The sequence below is a fragment of the Clinocottus analis genome, unplaced genomic scaffold (genome assembly GCF_023055335.1).
Source record: "Clinocottus analis isolate CAN_PGR_092001 unplaced genomic scaffold, fCliAna1.0.p SCAF_19, whole genome shotgun sequence".
Classification (NCBI taxonomy): Eukaryota; Metazoa; Chordata; class Actinopteri; order Perciformes; family Cottidae; genus Clinocottus; species Clinocottus analis.
This window is the reverse complement of record NW_027175920.1, coordinates 7,461,829-7,482,345: the sequence shown is the minus strand read 5'-3', so window position 1 is coordinate 7,482,345 and position 20,517 is coordinate 7,461,829. Positions and strand designations below refer to the sequence as shown.

General features: G+C 39.7%; 1 protein-coding gene across 1 annotated transcript in view; it reads left to right on the top strand.

The window, feature by feature from the left end:
• Positions 1 to 20,517, top strand: part of LOC137789343 (G protein-activated inward rectifier potassium channel 1-like) — a 47,619-nt gene that overhangs the window by 26,185 nt on the left and 917 nt on the right. The gene's annotated exons all lie outside the window — the stretch shown is intronic.

Sequence of the window (20,517 nt, the reverse complement as noted above, 5' to 3'; positions counted from 1 at the left end):
GGTAGAATTCATTATCCAGGCACCATGATTGTGTGTCTAGAATTGCATAAAGATCCATGCAATAGTTTCTGAGAGTGGAGGATGTATTGCCATCTGACTCCACTACACTGCAAGAAATGAGGTTATTTCACTTTTGTAAAGCCTTTGATAAAATCAAGATACTGGTCTGATTGACTGTGCACATTGATTAGTTGAATAATTGAGTACTAACCTGAAGTGATTAACTGAAGGTCCTGAACCAAGGAACACTACGAAGAAGAAAGACATGACTGCGTCAATAAAAGAAGACAACACAAGCACAGCCGATTTACATGTGAGCATATAAAAAAATACACACACCACTCAATGGTGTGTTTCTCTTCTCCCCTCCACTCGATTTGAAATCGCTCAAGTGGACTGCAGGTCACAGAGATGAGACTTGAGATATGAAAAAAAAAAACATGCATACGGACACTCTTGCACTTAGCACAAGAGATGTTGTTTAAAAATGCATAAGCCATTAAAGTAAAACATGTTCTTTTGTACCCTTCTGCCTTGAGAATACAAAAATGTTTTGTGCTGCTCTAGCTCTGTTGGAGATAATAGATGATTGCTCAAGCGAATCATCGGCTTCAGCAGAATTTCAGCTGACACTGGTTTTGTCTCATTCTATCAAGAAAATCTATTTGTAAGCCGACGGCTGGGTTTCTGTCAGGTGGTAAAGTGAAACAGGGCAGATATGTCACTGTAATCAGGGCCAATGAGAGGGGACAACGCTGTATACTAAGGACAAGGATTGCACCGTGATGAAACACATTAATGCTCGGGTAAATAATATGGACATAATAATAATAATTTCTTACCAAATTCATACAAATCTGCAGTCCATGGTTGAAAATGGCTGAAATGCCGTAAACCGTTTTAAATCAGCACCTAATCTTGAAAAAAACAATTTTGAGATAGAATCAACTGTCTGTGACTGATCTACGTCTTAAAAAAGAAAATGAACGCTCTCTAATCAGACTCCCCACGCCGTATCTCCCCACAGCGCCAATTCTTTTTCAGTAACCGCTATTACAATCACAACCTTGTTTTTTCTTTTTGGTGGACTGGAAAGAAAGTTTTCAGCACATCACAAAATCTGGAGAATCAGTGTTAATGTTAGCAATGTGCTCTCCTACGCTGTTTTCATCAGTTCAAACATTTAGCAGCTGGCTAGTTATTTAGCTAATGCTAGCTTGCTATTCCCACCATGTTTTCTTGCGTACATAACCAGACTTTACTTGCAAAACACAACACGCCGTATAACGCCAATAATACTAACCTCCTACAACCAATGATCTGCTTCCTCACGTAAAACAATAAGTTAATCTTGATTAATTTTTTTATGTAGCGTCCGTTATTATTTTAACCCAAATAACGATCTTTTCCTAAACCTAACTAAGTTCTGTTGCCAGTCCATTCTTGTGAAGACGGAAGTATATTTTACAAAGACTGTATGTATGCAGTGAGCGGAAATTGACACGTGCTGCTGTCATTGGAAAATGCATAAAAAATGAAGTGTAACTTCTGATAAGATATCATACAATCTGTTGTACGGGGATAACTTGACGTTACACTGGCTGGATACGAGTCTCTCTTGCCGCGACAGTCTGTCTCTGAAAACGACGCCCACTCTCCTCCCGGCAAAGCAGTCCCACAGTGGCGGGGAGTGAAGCGGAGGGACTGCGGGGTGTAATTCTTGTCTTATTTGTGGTCTGATAAACAGTAGATTGTGCCCCATATTGCGATATTCCAAGCTATTGTCTGTAGCTGTCAGATTTATTGACGCTGTGTCAAGGTTTTCATCAGAAGTAGCTGGGGTGTCATCGCATTTTCCCTCACCCACTTCTTTCAAACCGCCACTAAAGAGGATCAGCTCAACTGGAAGACAGATTACTTTACTTTATATCTCCTCCAGGTGAAGGTGACAGGAGTATTACAGAACAACCACTATGTTGTGTTATATCACCATCAGAGCGACAGATGTTAAGTGATATTAAACACATATTAGTCTAAGTGTAACAAGAGCACAAAAAAACTCACTTTGCTTCTCTCTTGCCTTTTGTTTTCCAGCCATGCCGATCATTTTGGTTTTATTTGCTTAGGTTTTGATCTATTTATCTCTTTCTCTCTCGGAAATACAAGTTTACATTACACTTCATAAAATTCAACTGCCACATCTTTTTTCAAGAAACAATGTACTTTGCATAATCCACAACACACTCTGTCAACAGTTTTCTGAACTGTATGATAATGCCAGCGGAAGTCAGTGTGGATTATCCAGAGTAACTGGGACACTGTTATAAAAAAGACACAGTGCTGTTGATGAGGCCAATTTTTCACGGTGCCCCTGTGGAATGGCAGCGTAGAACTGGAAGATCCTTTTATTTGTAGCATGTCATGTTTCTTTCTCTCTCATCTCTCTCTCTTATATATGAAACAAACTTAGAAAATAATGTTTCTGTACTTTCCTATGAATGTGCAGTACTACACAGAAAGAACATGAAAAAAAGATATATACATGTATGTCTTTTTCAGGACCTTTACGTTGCTCAGCGGCCTTCCTTAAGAAGGACATTGGAAAAACAATCTCTCGGCTAACCAATGGGGATAACCTCTTCATTTTCTTTCTCCTTCACCGTGGCGTAGTCTCGCAAGTGAGAGTTTTGCGCAGCGTAGTCATTACACACACACACACACCACTCTGTATACCTGCCTGTGGTAGTATACTTGTAGATGTTTGTTGATTTATATTGTTGGTTTTAATCAATTGTGTGAAGTAACTCAACTGTTATATTTTATTTTGAACAGCAGTTTCTGTGATTATCTTATATATATATATATATATATATATATATATATATATATATATATATATATATATATATCTTGTATATGTGTTGTAATAGCTGGACGTGATAGTCGGTGCTCAAAAACCTTCACTGCTCACTCTGAATGTGGAATAGTACTCTGACTATTCACATTTTGAGTGAACACCCATTTTGAGACTTTGGTTATTGGTCACTGATTCCAGGCTAATGCCCTGTTATTTTTTTAATATATGTGAATAATCCTATTGATATCAACACTTTTATTGATATAATTTTTTATATATATATTTTTTCTACTTGCTAATGCTCCTGCCTGATCCAAACATATACATGTAATTTACTTTTTCTAATTCTTGTTGAAAAAGGTAAGCTACAAGGTATGAGGTCGGATATTTCTTTGGGATGTTGGTGAATGGATTCTTTTGGATGAACTGACCCTTTAAGCTCAATTACTTGCATCATTGGACATAATGAATAGGAATGATCAAAGAAGTCAGGAGACGATCACACAGCCCATTTGAACACAACACACACATTAAGGCTATACTTCAGCAGTACGACGTTTGAGTTTCACTGTCTCACTGTCAGCTGCAGATACAGTCAATGGCCCGGAGGCACACTCACCATTCACCATGCATGCTTCAAGCAGTTTACTTGAATTATGGAGCTATATTAGTTACTGTAAATATTCAACGACAAGAGATGAGTCCAAAGTGTGAGGTTTCATGGTTATAATGAGCTTTTCCTGTGTTGACATCCCCTGTTACTCATGCAACACAGACACAAATTAAGTGCAAAAAGCTGTCAACCGATGCAAATATTCCTCTTCAATGATATTAACTAGTAGGAACACTAAGGAGGTAAAGCATAAAAATCCAGTTAAATGTCCTGAACTAAAGTAGAATTGGATTTTTTTTTACACTACCAGTTTCCAAAGACTCTTCACTACAGCGAAACCTAATTATACAAAGTAGTATGAGTATTTTAGGCTTAAAAAACAGAATATGGGTATCACTTTAAATAATATACTGTAGATTTGCTCTGAGGAATTCATGAAGAAGTGACAGTTGGAGATTTGTCCTAGATCAATCCTTCAGTGGTTAATTAAAAAAGAAATCAAGGCTTGCGTCTTCCATGAGATGAATGATCTGAGGGCTTAGCAGTACTACTCAAACAACACACGCCTTAAGACAACATGCTTGCGTGTGTGTGTTTCTTACATGCTAAACAAACAGCATCCACACACACACACACATGTGCACTCACGCAAAACACATACATGCACACAAGCGTTCCTCCCCGGGGTTTAGCTCCTGTCGACCACTGTTCATTCATGCGCATATAAAACACGGTTTTCTCCGAGGCACAAAGCAGATGCATAAACTTCAACTTCAAACACATGCAGAGCACATACGTGAACACCTGATCTCATGCTCCTTCTGTTCGCTCCTGGTTATAATAAATGAAACATGAAGGCTTCAGTGTCCCAGCACATCGTTTATTTTGTCTAAAACTGTCGACTCATCAGTTACAATTTAAGCATTATAAAAAGACCACAGATGAGTCCCTGTCCACAATAACAGAAGCCAATATGTTTTCAAATAGGTATACTTGCAATTAAAAAACAACACAATTAATGCTTTCGATTTTTTGCAAAATGCTTCCTTTGGAAATGCATTATTGTATTGACTGATTTAACGACACAGAGAGAAATACTGACTCTTGTGTGTTGTGTTTGGTAAAGATATTCATGTCTTCCATCAATATCACTGAACAACCTAGAGTAAATCATTAGAAAGGTAGTAACGTTAAGTGATTGAGCACAGCAGTGTGTAGCCGGTCCAAAGATAATTAGATTGTTTGAACCACGTGGGTGCCGTAAGGCGACACCATTTGGTTTTCATATATTATTGTATAGTTTTTCCTGAAGTGTTTAATTTTGAAAAAATGGTGCTTAAGCAATTGTAAAAAAAAAAAAAAGTGTATAGACTTGCTGGATCTGAGGTAAACAGCCAAATAGAGGTAAAGACACAGGACTCAAGCTGACTTTGGCATCTTAATTACTGAAGTTTGGAAGCAGAGGAAAGAGGAGGGGGGCGATAGCGGGACATGGATCTAAACTTTTGTCTGCTTCATGTGCTGCATACTTATGCATGCTTGCACACACATATGCATTTTGCTTGTTAATAATGTAGCAGGTGCACACTGTGCCACACATGCTGTTCACAGCAGAGGACACCGCATACTGTACGTCGGTGTGAATATACTACAGATGAGCCCCCTTCACACGTGTTGGGATATTTACACTCAACATTGACAAAAGACATTAAGTCCATGACCCCAAACCTCAGCCTAACCTTCACATAAAACCTAATCCTAACCCCACCTCTGAACCCATCGACAGCCGCTGAAAAAGTCCCAAATTGTCCTCATTCTCTTAAAATTCAAAGATAGAAATACAAAAGTACACGCACTGAAACAGAACACATGTGAATACTCTTCAACCTGTCAGCCAATGGTTCCTATATCTTTCCTTTTAATGCCCGTCACAACTGTTTAGCATTAATCTTCACAGAATATGTCAAAGGCCTAATCCTTGAATCCGTTGCTGTTGATTTGTTGGATAGTTTTACATATTCTGCACTTTCATTTTCAGGTCCCCTGCATGCCTCTCCAAGATATAAAACTAGCTGGAGGAAAATAAATGATAATATGCCAAAATCATTTTTTGTTAAAAAATGTTTTATACTTATTTACATTTTGATTAGAAAACAGAAAGGAGGAAGGACAAATGCGTTAGAGGTTACAGATTAAAAAGTTAAAGAAAATATTGTTTAATTTAGGTTTTGTGATAGGTAATATTTATTATTAAAAACTGCAGTGTTTTGGATGCGTTTTACTTTTATTTAGTCTTACAATGAAAGCTGAGCAATGTCTTTTCAATGCTGCGTGAAACTCAAGTCTCACCTGGGACCCTCCATGGGGGAGTTGTTGTGTTGAATCCCCACAGCAATTATTGAGGCCTCCAATCCTAGTTAGTTACACTTATGAATAGAAAGAGGGAGCTTATCCACATGAAAATACAGTTTCAGCTGGAGCACACACACACACACACACACACACACACACACACACACACACACACACACACACACACACACACACACACAGTGCAAAAGTACTGAAACTACACACATAAACTGCCTAATTACATTCTCAAAGCAAGCGACAACATATGCACAAGCTGGCACTGTAAACCAGAAAACACACAGGCAATCATATGGATTTCATATGATGGTATTAGAATAGGCATGGGACTTACACACACACACACACACACTATGCACTTAGCTAATTTTCTCTTATCTGCCCTTACTCGCCATGCAATTAGATACGCGAGTGTTTGACAAGGCCCTCGGCACCCACGCGCTTCCATTTCGGTGCTGCTTTCATAACCGTGAAGCTCAACTCTACCGGCCCACTTTGACCAAACTCTATCAAATGGCGCTCCTCATCCCTCTCCAACACAGGGAGTCATGTCCTGACCGCCTACTCAAAACCAACTCTCATTTCCCCAGCTGTCACACAGTGTCTAATGGAAGCCAGCCTCCCTTCCTCTCACTCACCTGAACCACATACTGTTATGGAACAGCTACATTTTGCTTTGAAAATCCAATTCAATCTCTTTTTCGGTGAAGGATGTAACAAGTCAATACTAGAGAGTTTAGCGTTTTGATTATTTGGATTAGATTCTAATTTTCAAATGAGATTAGTGAAAACAAATTATTCAATAATGTTTAGGAAATGAAAGAGATTCATTTTACTGAGCAGTCCAGGAGAAGGACAGTGTCAATAGTTTTATAGGAAAACAAGAAAAAGGCTGTGACTTCAGTAGTTCAAAACATCCAACAACATGTGCACTATCTGCAGTGAAACAAGATCAAAGACAGCCATCTGCTCAAAAATGGACTAAGTAAAAAAAACTTTGATTGTCTCATCTTAAACTGCATTGTCAGTAATCACTGAAGATTGCATCTGGCACAAGTCACCCACAAAGCTTCATAGTAAAGGCCTTTCAGTCACAATGCCACAAAGGCACCGCTGCTCTCTGAAACACATTTCCCCCAGCGTGCAACACGCAATGGCGGCTTTTCTCTGCGGCGAGCACAGCGCAGGCGCCCAAAGTTTAAGTCACAGAACCCAGCAACAAGTGCACGTTGCGTCTAAGAGAGGAATAAAATATTTGTTATTAATTCTGGGTGGTCACAAGTTTTATCTCTGCAACAGCCGCTTCTGCCTACTCAGTGCTCTCGCTTTGGAGAAGTCAGCATAAACTGAAACCCTTTATAGTTTGGATTCTGTCTGCAGTCAACCATGACGAAGATGGAGGCACTGCACTGCGGTACACAATGAAATGCATTAAGTGTGCTCCTCACAGGCACCAGCTGTGTATTTGTTCATTAAGTTCATTGCACTTATAGTTCTGATCCTCCCAGTCACTCTTGACTGAGTGCAAGGGCACCTTGAGGGTCGATGGAGGGCCGCTACCCTTCGAAAGGGTGACAGAGTCGTTTGTCAAACTGTAAAGGCCATGAATTTACAGCAGCCGCTATCTTATCCGCATGTTTAACCCCTTGCACTCCTAACACACACACACACACACACACACACACACACACACACACACACACACACACACACACGAGCCACCTGCCCCTGCAATGTACGCAAGGGGATCTGGACCTGATGGAATTATAGTGAGATAGAGTGAGAGAGTGAGGGAGAGGGAGACAGGGAGAGATAGCTTATTTCATTAGGGGAAGACAGGAAGAGGAGTGAGTGACATCATTTCAATGTCGCCCTCCCTCCCCCCGGTATAGTTCACTGTCAAGAGCTCCATCTGGTAGACACATGACACACACATTCATGTCAACGGACACATACTGCCATTCAGAATCCACACGGACACACAGACCAACACGTACGCCGCATGCTCTCTCACTGAGTCAGTAGTTCAGAAAAAAAAACTGCTCCTCCATTTCACACATCCGAGCTATTAACCATGTCCTTCACTGCCACCATATGGCTCTGACATTCTGCCCATGTTACTGCTCATATAAACACACTCACACACACACACACACACTGATAATGTACCACATGAAGATATTGCCTGTTTGGATCAATTTAAAGAAGTAAATCAAGTTTTTGAGGAGATAAATCCCTTTCAGTCTATTTCACTTTAAAAAAAAACAAAAAAAAAAACGCCAACATACAGAGCTGGATTAATATGATTTTTGACATGACAGTTAGCGCAAAGCTTATAAATAAACAAAAAGCTACACAAGGGCTTAAACTGTAACAAAATGCCTGTAACTAGCTAAAAACATTAGATATCATGCAGTTGGAAACTATGATGTTGATGCATTGACAAGTTAGTAAGCTAATATTAGCAATGTGTTAGCAAGCTACTAGTTAGAAATGGCACTTGCTAAAATAATACAGCTTTTTGTTATGCTTGTTCCACTTTAGCACGCAAGGTCTTTCTCAATATGTGTTCTTGTATGTACTGGTGTTCTTGCAGCCAAAGTACTGTTCCAATTAAAAAGTCTGAATCTAGCCAAGCACAGTCCAAATGCGCGGATGTAACTTGCTCCGCCTCAGGGATGCAGCGGAGGTTGCTTGTCTGTACTTGGGACAACCAAATATCCCTGAATGCATTTAGTCTTTTCTTCCTTGAAGAAGTTCCTTACATGCAGCTCAGAAAAAAGGACATGAGTGTACCCCTCATTGAGATGATTTTGTGAAATGATGATTGCACTGCTCCATGTCATGTCAGAAAATTTTTAAAAATCAAGCAAATCTAGAACTAAATTCTTAATAACATTGGATAGGAGACTGATTAAACAATAAATACATTATATCTGATACAATTTTAAACTTCTAATATTCTGACAAATGCCAGCTGAGTGGTTATCTGTCACCTAAGCTCTAACTAGCCTGTATGAGCCACCTGCAGGTCCATGTGGAAGTCTGTGGTGGAGAAACAATTCAGCAATTCAAGGACTAAACAGACGGCATGGACAGTGTCACACACAAAGTAGTTAACAGCGAAGGCTGATGTGACATCATTAGTTTTATTTGACAAATTACAATTTTGACTTGATGATGGTGCAAAAGTCAGGGAATCAACAAACTCAGTAGGTTTCATTCCTGGGGACCATGGATGTCTTTATCAAACGTTATTACAATCCATTCAACTGTTGCTGTGATATTTCAAGCTGCACCAAAGTGACCAACCAACCAACCAACATAGCCAACCATAGAGCTGCTAGCATGCCTAAAAGCCAGGGGACACATGCATGACTGCTTGTCTTCTCTCTCTCAGTAAGCTAAAGAAATGGGCCAATACTTTTAAAACGTGGTGTATTTCTTTCAATCTCCAACCACCCCCCACACCTCCGGAACCCACGGTGCTATGTACCTGCAGAGTCACTGATGTGTAGAGCGTGCATGCCTTTTTCTCTATTCAAGTGCTGTACATGTATGTTTTGTTTGTGTGTGTATGTGTGTGTTGTGGGTACAGTATGTGTCCAGTTGCATCAATGTATTGTTCATTGACTGTTTGTGTGCATCTCAGCATAGAGAGGATAGAAGAAGTCTCAGCGGAGAATCACACAGGAGGTGAAGTGTTCAGTGAAGTGTGTTTTGTGTATTTCGTAGTGTTACGTGTGTTGTGGGAGGACTGAACCTCCCATGGCTGGATCAGTGGCAAACCACAGGGGATGAGGTGTCCATGAGAGCTGTCAGTGAAATCCAGCATGACTGCATTTTATGCATGAGCAGGTGACATTTAATAGATCGGCTCAGTTTAAGCAGATGGAAAATATGACATGTTGTCGGCTCTGGTTTGGCCTTCTTTGGCTTGTCCCTCCGTGTTTTCAGCAGCATTGCTGCTACGCTACAACCACGGCTTCACAGTTTGAGTTTTGAGGCAGCAGTGATAGACAGACGGGTAATGACAGGTAGCGTGTTCCAGGTTGGGTCAAACAATCCTCCTGATATGGGGAAGACGCCGGGTTTTTAGGATACTTAAATTAAATAACAGACTTAATATAAAACTCAGTTCATGAACTTCCACTTATGTTTTAATGAATATTTAATAGATACATATTTTTAAAGGATTTTTGTATGGATGATAATTTTAAATAGTTTTAAAACTGGGACCAGGTTAAAGCGCAGTCATACCGTCTATGTGGCGGCAGTGTTTGGGCATGCTGCTTGCTGAACACCTGCCCTAGTTCATGCTAAGTGGGAGGGACTACTGGGGCCAACCAGAGACAGTGAGAGTGGCAAAAGGTGCTCCAACTAGCTACGGACCCTGTAGAGTGTAAACCCTGTAGTACCCAACCTTTTTTTGTGTAACTTCGACCTTTATGTCCAGTCTACTGCTTAACTTAAACTTTTATGTCCGTTCTACTGCTTATCAGGCATGAAAATGAGTTGAGAAAATGAGTGTCAACAGAAAACACAGCAAAATCTGGACACATTTCATTTACATTAACTAAACTAAGGCAGAATGTAGTGGAATGGAGTCTGCAACACTAAAACCTCATTTCGAGCTGGATCCACAAACAACCTGCACAGGCACATGAGAACTGTTCATCCAACAGTGTAATTGGAAAAAAAAAGATTTAAAAAAAAAAATATATATATCCCTATAGGAAATTGTTTGCGATCTGCGGCAAAACTTTGTGTTTACACCGCATTGTCAGTGTTTGTTATACTGGCTGCAGAGACCACTCCTATTCAGAAAGTCTTTCCTCATTAAGGTATCCATATCAGAAATTGTTGGCTTGGTGTTAATACCGCTTTGCCATTGTTTGTTGAACTTGCTGCATAGATTACTCCTATTAGTAAAATCTTGTCCTCCTTTGATCGTTGAACTTGCTGCACAGATCACTCCTGTTCGTAAAATCTTATCCTCCTTAGGGTATCCCTATAGGAAATTACTGCCAAGTAATAGCCACTTTCGCAAAGGCGAGCACTTTGCCTCAACGTGGCTGTAAAACTGTAGAAAAACAAGAAGGTGTATAAAATTAAGGAAAGTCCAAGGTGTGTTCTTCATCCAAAAGTGGCTAACCACCCTCTGATCTGTCCTATTTACAGCTTCTGTTCCAGGAAGTCATATTTTAAAAGGCACAACAATTCAAGTCTCGGGGCCCAAATCAAACGACCGGCCCAGCTCCGAGCCTTGTCGTGCTGTCTGGGATGGGTCGGCGTAGGGCATAGGGTCTAGTCACGGCCAAAGTTTGGACAAAATATTTGCATACTCACTCGTCTGTAATAGTATAGAAACTTTTAAACGGATTTTTCACTGTCAATGTTTCCAATGCGCCCCGAGACAGCGACTGAGAAAGTGGCGAGTCAGAAAGCCACTAAGTTACGTGAGTCGTAAATGCAGAATGAGAGCTGACAGTAGTCTGACACGGTAAGCTACTAAAATATGCCAGGAAATAATAAAGTCTCATATCAGTATTTTGTTTGGTCTCAGCATTGATATTGTTGACCCTTTTGTGCTTCCAAGGTAAGAAAATTTAAAAAAAAAAGCTACCAACTCTCACGGTTTCGCCGTGTGACACCCCCCCCCCCCTCCCAAAGTTGGCAACTCTGTGGCGGTAAGGAGCACATCAGTAAACCTATTTGCTGCATAGACGTCTTATTTACCCCAAAGAGTCCCGAAGTCTGCAACAGAAGACAATGCCGCGGGAAAAACTCAGGGGGAGCCGAGAGACAAAGGTATCAGGGTTCTTAAGTGTCTGGCATTAAGGGTGACTGCCACTCACGTCGGTCTTAAGTCACGCCCTCCCGCTGAACAGCTGTCCAGCTGTCCAGCTGCCCGTATTTGTCGTAGTTGCCGCACTTTTAATTTATCTTATGTCTTTTTTCACTCCACAACTGGGAAAAGTTTTTTAGATATATTTTGGATATACCATATACTGTCACTGTATATTGGAATTTTAGCAGAATGTTTTTAATTCATTTATTTAACAATTCATTATTAGTATTAGTTTAAATCAGTTCCAGGTTACACAAATGTTAATATATTTTTATATTAATATTTTTGCCTGTTCGACATAATATCAACTAGGTTTTTTTTGTATGGCAGGGGTCCCTACTAATGCTGAGACTAAACCTACGCCCTTGCCTTGGGGTCATGCTGAGACGTATCGGGGGAACACAGCGAATGCACCCAGCCATCATCGGGAAGCCTATAAAACAGCAGAAAAAGGTTGCAGGAAAATAGCACATGGGTGCTATTATGGGTAACACATCCTAGTGGGTGGATATGGAGGCATCAAGGGGATTATTTTCGCTATAATAAACTCTCTTGATACCAAATGCTCATAATGGACTGCAGTAAGGTGAGATGTAAAAAAAAAAGAAAAAAAGGAAAAAATTGCAGCTATAGCCAGCACCACAGAGAAAAAAGCTGATGTTGTTTTAGATTTAGTACATCATTGGTCTTAAAGAAAAAAACAGGATCCTGTCAAAACAAATATTGCTGAACATTTGTAGATATTGCGCCGAAAATGAATAATGAAAAATCTAAATCATCTTCTGGACATTTCATTGTCACATTTTCTACTTAAACACACAGGCTGGGTTTACAAACAATATTAGCTCAGACATGAAAGGCAAGGCATGGTGCTGCTCACAGACAATTACGTTCCGGAAGAAAATTGAAGTTCAGTGGAGGAAATAGACGGCTTGGGACTGAGAGGAAGAGACGGCTCTTTGATGTCATGAAATTAAACTTTGTGTTGTCTGTGGCTGTGAAAACACTTAAAACCTTGACTGTTTTTGACTTAGGAATTATTTTTTTTTAAAGGGTGACCTGAAATTTCTTACCTGCCACACCCAACATTTACCCTTATTTTGCGGTGGCAGGTGTTCATTTAATTCCCTCATTACTAGCAGCAGATGCATGAAGTTTGCCAAGTTTGCATGTATCTGTGGGAGGTATTTATGCCTGCTGGCAAACATACATATTATTTATTCACATATTGTTGTGTATTTGTTTCTTTTAGTATGTCTGCTCTGTTTTTGCAGTCTACCAAACACCATATGGATGGTGATGAAACAACAAAAAAGTCTTGCTCACAAAGCACGGTAGACAAGATTTTAGCACGTTTCAAAACAATTTGGGTGGATTGCTGGTCGCGCAGTGAGAATGGTCCACCCATTGGGCCTCTTAACTCTGCACAGGAAGCGAGCGAAGTGACCCAGGAAGAGGCAAGGTCTTGGCGACGGATGCTGTGAAGCTGACAAAGCCTGAGCCACTTTCGCTAAACTATAGCCAGTCACAGAGAACCAGACAGGTTGAGTGTAGTGTTGTTTTTCTATGAAAACTGTAGCGGTAGAAAATAGACTTTTGCGGGCCGCCATAATTTTTAGTCAATGGGAAATACTGAAACTCACTAAACCGTTGATCCCACAAGCCCTGGATATCTGCAAAGTGAGCTGAAAATTGTTGAATGTCGATGGTATGTATGCAGAGAAACTCTTAATGAGAACAACAGCAAAACAAAGCAAGAGCTCAAGAGCGCCAATACAGACACCCGTTTGAAAGAAATGCCAAGGCCAAGGCTGCAGAGCACTCCGACAGCAGATGTAAATGCATGTCCCTTCATCCTTGAGGATAAGGACAAAGGAGTGTCAGTCAGGGAAAGCCTTGATAAAGAAAGTTCAGTTAAAGCTTAGAGCAAAATGTGTATGAAACAAAAAACACTGCGGAAAAGATTTCAAGCATTAGCAATGTGCACTGGTTGTTAAGAAATCCATGTCAATGTGGCCTCCTACAGAAAATATCACTTGTTTTGTACAAGTCTGCAACAAAGTATTTCATGCTTTGGAAAAAACATTTTAAAAAAAAGAAACATGAGTCCTTTCTAAAAGCAGACCGTTGAATATAGAACTCAAGGTTTGGTTGACAGTAGATTAAAGTGGAGAGAAAACAGATGAGACGGAAAATTGATTAAAAGAGTATATAGAAAGAAGAGTAAAAACTTTTCAGAGATGAGGTTTCAGGCTTTTCATTTTCTCTCCGACATACACAATCACAACATAGTTAATCCACTTTTGTGTGAGTGTTGTTGTTGTTGTCCTTGATGATGGGGATGGTGACAATTCTTTAACACGTCATTTTTCACCTATTCATACACCGATGCCAGGGGTCATGCAAGGTGCCACCGACACATGAGGGCTAATCAACATTCAGACCACATTCACACACCGCAGGCACAGCTGCAGCAACTTGGGGTTAAGTGTTTTGCCCAAGGACACATCGATATGCACTAGTGGAGCCGGGGATCGAAGAGCCAATCCTCTGATTGGCGGACGACTCTGCTCAACACTGAGCCACACACACCCTAATAAACATATTAGCGCTAAAATCAAATACATAATAATAATTATAAATATTATTATATTTTCATTGTGGTGAAAACCAAGAGGGTTTTACAGACTTGTGTTCGAATCCACATTATAACCGGGGCATTACCTGACAACCTGGTACACCTGGTTACCGCATCGTCTGCAGTGGACATTTACAGGCCGCAGCCAATTGACCTCAGTTCACTTTTACTGCTTCATATACTAACGTTACGTACGAACGTTACTCAAACTCCTCTTTCAGCGAGCAGTGAGTTGCTCTCCAAATTTCTGTAAGCAGCACTTCTGGTGGCCAAACAACGGCTCTGAACGTCCACGTCCTCTCGGCCAATCAGTCAGTTCTGAACGGACTTGCACTCTGAACTCCCCCGTTGTGACATACAATAAAGTAATCATAAAACGTATTCTTTAAATCTCTATGACCAGAATCTACAGCCTCAGTTATGGTGCTGTAGGTCAGTCGTGGGTCTTTCAGAGAACGTAGTCATAGTTAACGTCTCTGAGCTTTGAAACCTGTTTTTTGCTATGTGTGTCTCGGAGATTTTAGCAGGAGGAGAAAGCTTTGCAATTATATAATGTTATACTTTCAGTATGATGATGGGACTCTGTTCTGCCGGTACTTATTACAGCCAGTGAACTTTTTTTTTCTGCTTTTCGTCTAATCCCTGCTAAGCCCATTGGGTTCTTTGGCACCAGCTAAATTGGTTTGTCCCCTGTTTGATATGGAGTGACCTTTTTTGTCGCAAGGGAAACAGAATCAGGTCTGCAAGGACATGGTCTCTGTTCTGCAATTGTTACACTCCTTTCTTACTCAGCTCCAATCTCCATATAATACCTCCTCTCCCGCTTACACAGATTTGCTCCAAATTGGCACTTCCACCATTGTCTGATTGACCGATAAGCAAGAATCTGAGCAAACTGTAGGGGATGTTAAATGTCTCAAATTTAGAAAATTGTGGCAATTTCATACGGAAGTTCTTTGTGCTTTAGCATTTACTTGCCCTTCCTCGTCTGCCTATTTTGTCTCTTTTATCTCAATTTCCGACTCAAATGATTCCGTCTTCATGGTTGCACTAATGGATTATATCCAACGTCTGCAAGAAATGTTGCAATTCAATCTTTTGAGTTGTTTGTAAATGACAAAAAAAATTATAGGTTTCAGTGCAATTCACTTTACATATTACATTGTCAACAAGAGACGTGTGTGTGTGAGAGAGTGAGTGTGAGACAGAGAGAGAGAGAGCGAGAGAGAGAGAGAGAGAGAGAGAGAGAGAGTTTTCTTACACGCACACATATGCAGCATTTTACTTAAAAAACAATTACTTCTCGTCATTTTAAATGACATATTTTTAGGTTGTGATTTTACTCAAAGGAGATTTACAAAAAATGACTCCTCGATCGCTCCCCAAGTTTTTAAAATTGTATGTTTGGTGTGTTCCCATCATGCCACAGCACCTCTTTAGAAAGATTAAGTCCTAAAGCATCCACATCTGCAATAATAATCACAATAAACACAAGCACTGATCTTGTTTTTCGGTTCAGAAATAGAATAATGACCTGCCAGTACTTTGACCTTTTCCTTGGTCCCACCATGACAACCAACCCATGTAACTGACCGTCTCTTTTCGCATCTGTCATCTGACGCGCTTTTCAGATGAGTCTGAGGGCCAATGAGATCACAGGACCTCGAAACGTGGAAGAGAAACAATGAAACAAACAACCGGTCGAACTTTGCAGATTGTGACTCCAATATATATCACAGTGTAATCCCACCGGTACTGGTGGATTCACACGGTCTCTACGGTTACAACCATGGTACTTTGAGCAAAATCCGTCCTACTAGGGATACTAAATTAGTTAAAACGTGAAACGTTATAATTGTTGTAATGTTGAGGAGCTTCCGGAATTATGAAATTATTTAAATATGACGATCTTTTTTTAAAATGTACTCCATCGTTTCTCTTCTAACAAAGGTTTAGAGTACTTAAGCCGTTTCAATTTTTATAATTGGACCTGTGGATGATGATCTTGAAGCATTTTTTTTTCTTCTTTTTTTAACTCACTTCCTCATTTCTATGAAATCAGGGGGAAAAAAAGCCCTGGGTATATATTTTTGGTTACATATGCTGTTTAGATGTGCTGATTGGGGGTTTTGTTTACCTTTGGACAGTGCTAAGTTAATCATTTCCTGTTTCCAGTCTTTGTGCTGAACTAAACTAAGCAAAATGTCTGCTGGCTGTAACTTCTATTTAGTGTACAAACATGACATCAATCGATTAACTTTCAGCAAGAAAGTAAATCAGTGTATCTCATCAAAATACTTTGAGTTACTATTGTTTAATGTACCACAATATTTGGGATAAATACTTGACCATAGTTATTACCACCACCAAGCAATCTAGTGTCCATGTCTATTTATCGTACAGACATTTTCAACACTTTCTCACAGAAAACACAAGGAGAACACATCTCATTTGAATAGAAACCCTTCAAATCCAATTCCTCTAGACCTCTCTAAAAGCCAATCTGCAGCTGAGGGTTTGACAATGGGCTCATACTGGACCGAGTTTTCATCAAGGTCAGTGACACACAGTAACACAGAGTGTGGAAAGAGGATACTGAGTGGTGTGTGCTTGTTCGAGTGAGGTTGGGGCATTGGCCTTCAGTCATCTGTGTTGTACTTCAAAGCTGTGCTATATTTCCCTAGATCAGGTATTTCCCCCAGCGTATCTGGCCAGGTTCTATTTTTATGCCTCGACAGCGGCTATAGCTGCGACTAAAGGCATTGTGTTTTTGTGTTGTGCGTATGTCCTATCCAATAATCATGAACAAGGTATCTCAGGAACGTCTTAAGGAAATGTCATTTTATATCAGGTCATAAGGTCAAGAAAAAAACATGGTATAAATCCCCCAAAAATAAAAATGTGAGGTATCAAATTGAACATAACAATCAGGGCTACAACATTACGTAATCCCCATGTACAACCTCTAAACACAACTCAAACAATAAATAGGATTACGGGTTAGGGCTTAATGGGCTACGTTTGAACTGATTTCATTTTTTCTTGATTAAAGATCAAAGCTTAAGGGCACTGTGACCTAATGTCTGTCCCATTCTTGTAAACACAATATATTGGGGACACCTTACTTCAAATGTCCGATAAAAATGTGCACAAACTTTCACATGTATTCAATTATGTAAGGTAAGGCCCCTTAAACTTTCTGAAGATTATACAATTGCATGTTATAGGAACCTTAACATCATCCAAAACAACAATAACCAATGTGTGTAAAATGTTGATATTTCTTATACGTTTAACACAGTGAAAAAAAGGTAACAGGAGGGTTAAGTGATTAGAATTTGTTGGTCAAAGGTCACAGTAACCTCACAAAGCACATTTTTGGTCATAACTCAAGGGTGCATATGCTAATTAGGACAATTTCACACTAATAGGATCCCTTTCACTGCAATCTTCAAAAATAATGTATCTCAGCTATGTGCGCCTCATGTTTTATACAAACTCATTCTCCGATGCAGATGCTGTGAAATTGCTTTTATAGGTGTGTTTACCGTTGCCTGTAATGCTTCCAGGACACGCACGCACGCACGCACGCACGCACGCACGCACGCACACACACCCACACACACACCCACACACACACACACACACACACACACACACACACACACAAACTTATTCTCGTTCTGTTTTTAAATAATGTGTATTCCTCACAGAAACCTGTCAGTTTGTCTTTACAGCTATCACTTGCAGATGTTAGACATGGTTATAATACTCGACAGGCACTCAGTGGTCACTTTACTCTTCCTCTACCCTTAAGAAAACACTTAAGAAAACAGTAATGTACAGAAATATTGCATACTGGAATGTGCTCCCCTCATATTTGACTCTAACAAGAAATAAATGTGTTTTCAAAAGGAAACTTAAGGCAGCAATAATCAGAAAGGAAATTTGAGTAGATTAGGTTATTACTTTAGGTACTTCGGAATTGTCTATTATTTTACTTTTTTCTATTTCTATTCTTGTTTCTAAGTCTCACTAACATTGATCAGGCTGTATTGCATTTTATGATTTGTATTATGATGCTGTTGCCTGGACCCCAGGAAGAATAGTCTCCACTGCGGTGTAGACTAATAGGGATCCTTAATAAACAAACAAACAAACACACACTCACTCAAACACACATTAATATACATATGTTTTTATCAATTAGTCTCTTTGTAGATGGCTTTGAGTGTCACTGCAGGTGCTTTACAGTGCGGCACTTTAGGTGAATGCAGGGTTAAAAAGTCACACAAAGCGATAAGAATAAAAAAAAATGGTAGGTGGTAAGGTAATAATAATATAAACTAATACAATAATACAACAATAATTCTGCAATTAAAGCAAATCTAACCTTGTGTGTCTGACTGTCTTCAGTAAACTGGGACGCAAAAGAGTTTTATTATTCAGTCTCAATTGTCACAACTTTTTTGTTCACCTGAAAGTCAGTTTTGTTACAATTCTCCTTTAATCATCTGGCAGTAAAAAAAAAAAAAAAGGCGTGGGACCAAAGATCTGTCATCATCACAGTTGTTTGCTTTTGTTTTTGATCATATTTCTTTTCCTTTGTCCAACAAATAAATTACTTTCAAATCCAGCTGCTGGTTTCTAAATCACTGAATGATTTAGGGCCTAGATAGATTTGTGATCTGCTGCTACCTCATGAACCATCCCGATCCCGCAAGTCTCTGGTCTACTTTCTGTTCCAAGAGTCAGAACTAAACACGGAGAAGCAGCTTTCAGCTTTTCTGCTCCATAAATCTAAAACAAGGTCCCTAAAGGCAGAAGACTTTTCTGTCTGCTGTTGCCATATATATATATATATATATATATATATATATATATATATATATATATATATATTTATATAAAGGTTTTTTTCACTCCTGTCATAGGAGTGTGAGCAACAATGCTGGAAACTTACCTTGCATGACAATACTTGATATCACATCATATGCATTATCTTGACAATGTTGTAAGCCTGATTCAGATGTTTAATATTGATCCGAGCATGTTGGAAAGGTTGGCTGTTGAATCTGCCAGGGAGACTGGTTTGAAAATGTGCTCTTCGCTCGGCCCATTGGTACTGAATACACATCAAGTGAAAACAGTCTGGTATGATAACCAACAAGGAGCAGGAGGATGAGCCCATGAGCTTTAACTGCCCAAAGTGTTGACCAGCTGTAGCTAAAAATCAAACACTACCTCAAAGTTTAGTCTACAAATCCTCGTTAATACTCATGAGAGATAAAGAACAGTTTAGCTGATGCAACATTTCAAAATGACCATTTATTGTTGAATAAAATACATAGAGCAATTTTTCAAATTGAGTCTCAAATCTTTATTTTTTTTTTAAAATTCAGATTTATAAGCACACCACGTGTGTTTGTGGGAGGAAACCGGATCACCCGGTGAAAATGAGTCCCACACAGAGGACAGTTTTTCTGGTTAAAGTTTCTTCCGTGCTTCGGAAGTGGCGGTGGTAAACGCCGATGACACCTACAGACACAACAAAACAGACACATGTTGTCACGCTAATGTTACACACTGAATGATGTCAGTTTCCATTGAGTTGCAAGATGAATTTATTGTACTGTGAATACGACAAAAAGACATTTGCTGAAAGTCTTGGCGGTTCTTTCTAACGGTCGGGGTTAGTTCACTCGTGGTCCACCTCTGGTCCTCACCCTCCCTCCTCTGCGTTCTGCTCCTCTTCACATCTCTTTTAAATCTGCAACAATCAGCGCCAACGGAAAGGCTTTTTTCCAGATGTTTGCCAACGCCGGCATCTGCAATTTGAGTCAGAGGTGCTGTTGTATAGACCTCCGCTTACAATAATGTAATGCGACATTGATTGGTTTCCCCATTAAACTGCAAATTAATCAGAGGAATTTGATTTATTTGTTTGAAAAACGATCTTTTTCTCTAATTGTCTCAAATGATTTCCCTTAACAGGCTTTTCCCATTTGTGAAACACATTTGTAATGCCACCTGCCATAAACATGAAAAGTATCACAATATAATTGCAGGCTTCTTTTGCATTCTGGATAAAAGCACAGCAGCGATATTAAGAGCGATGGCGACTGTGTAATTGTGATGAATGGTGTGTGTCAGCGTGAGTAACACCGATAGAAACACAAGCCTCTGTG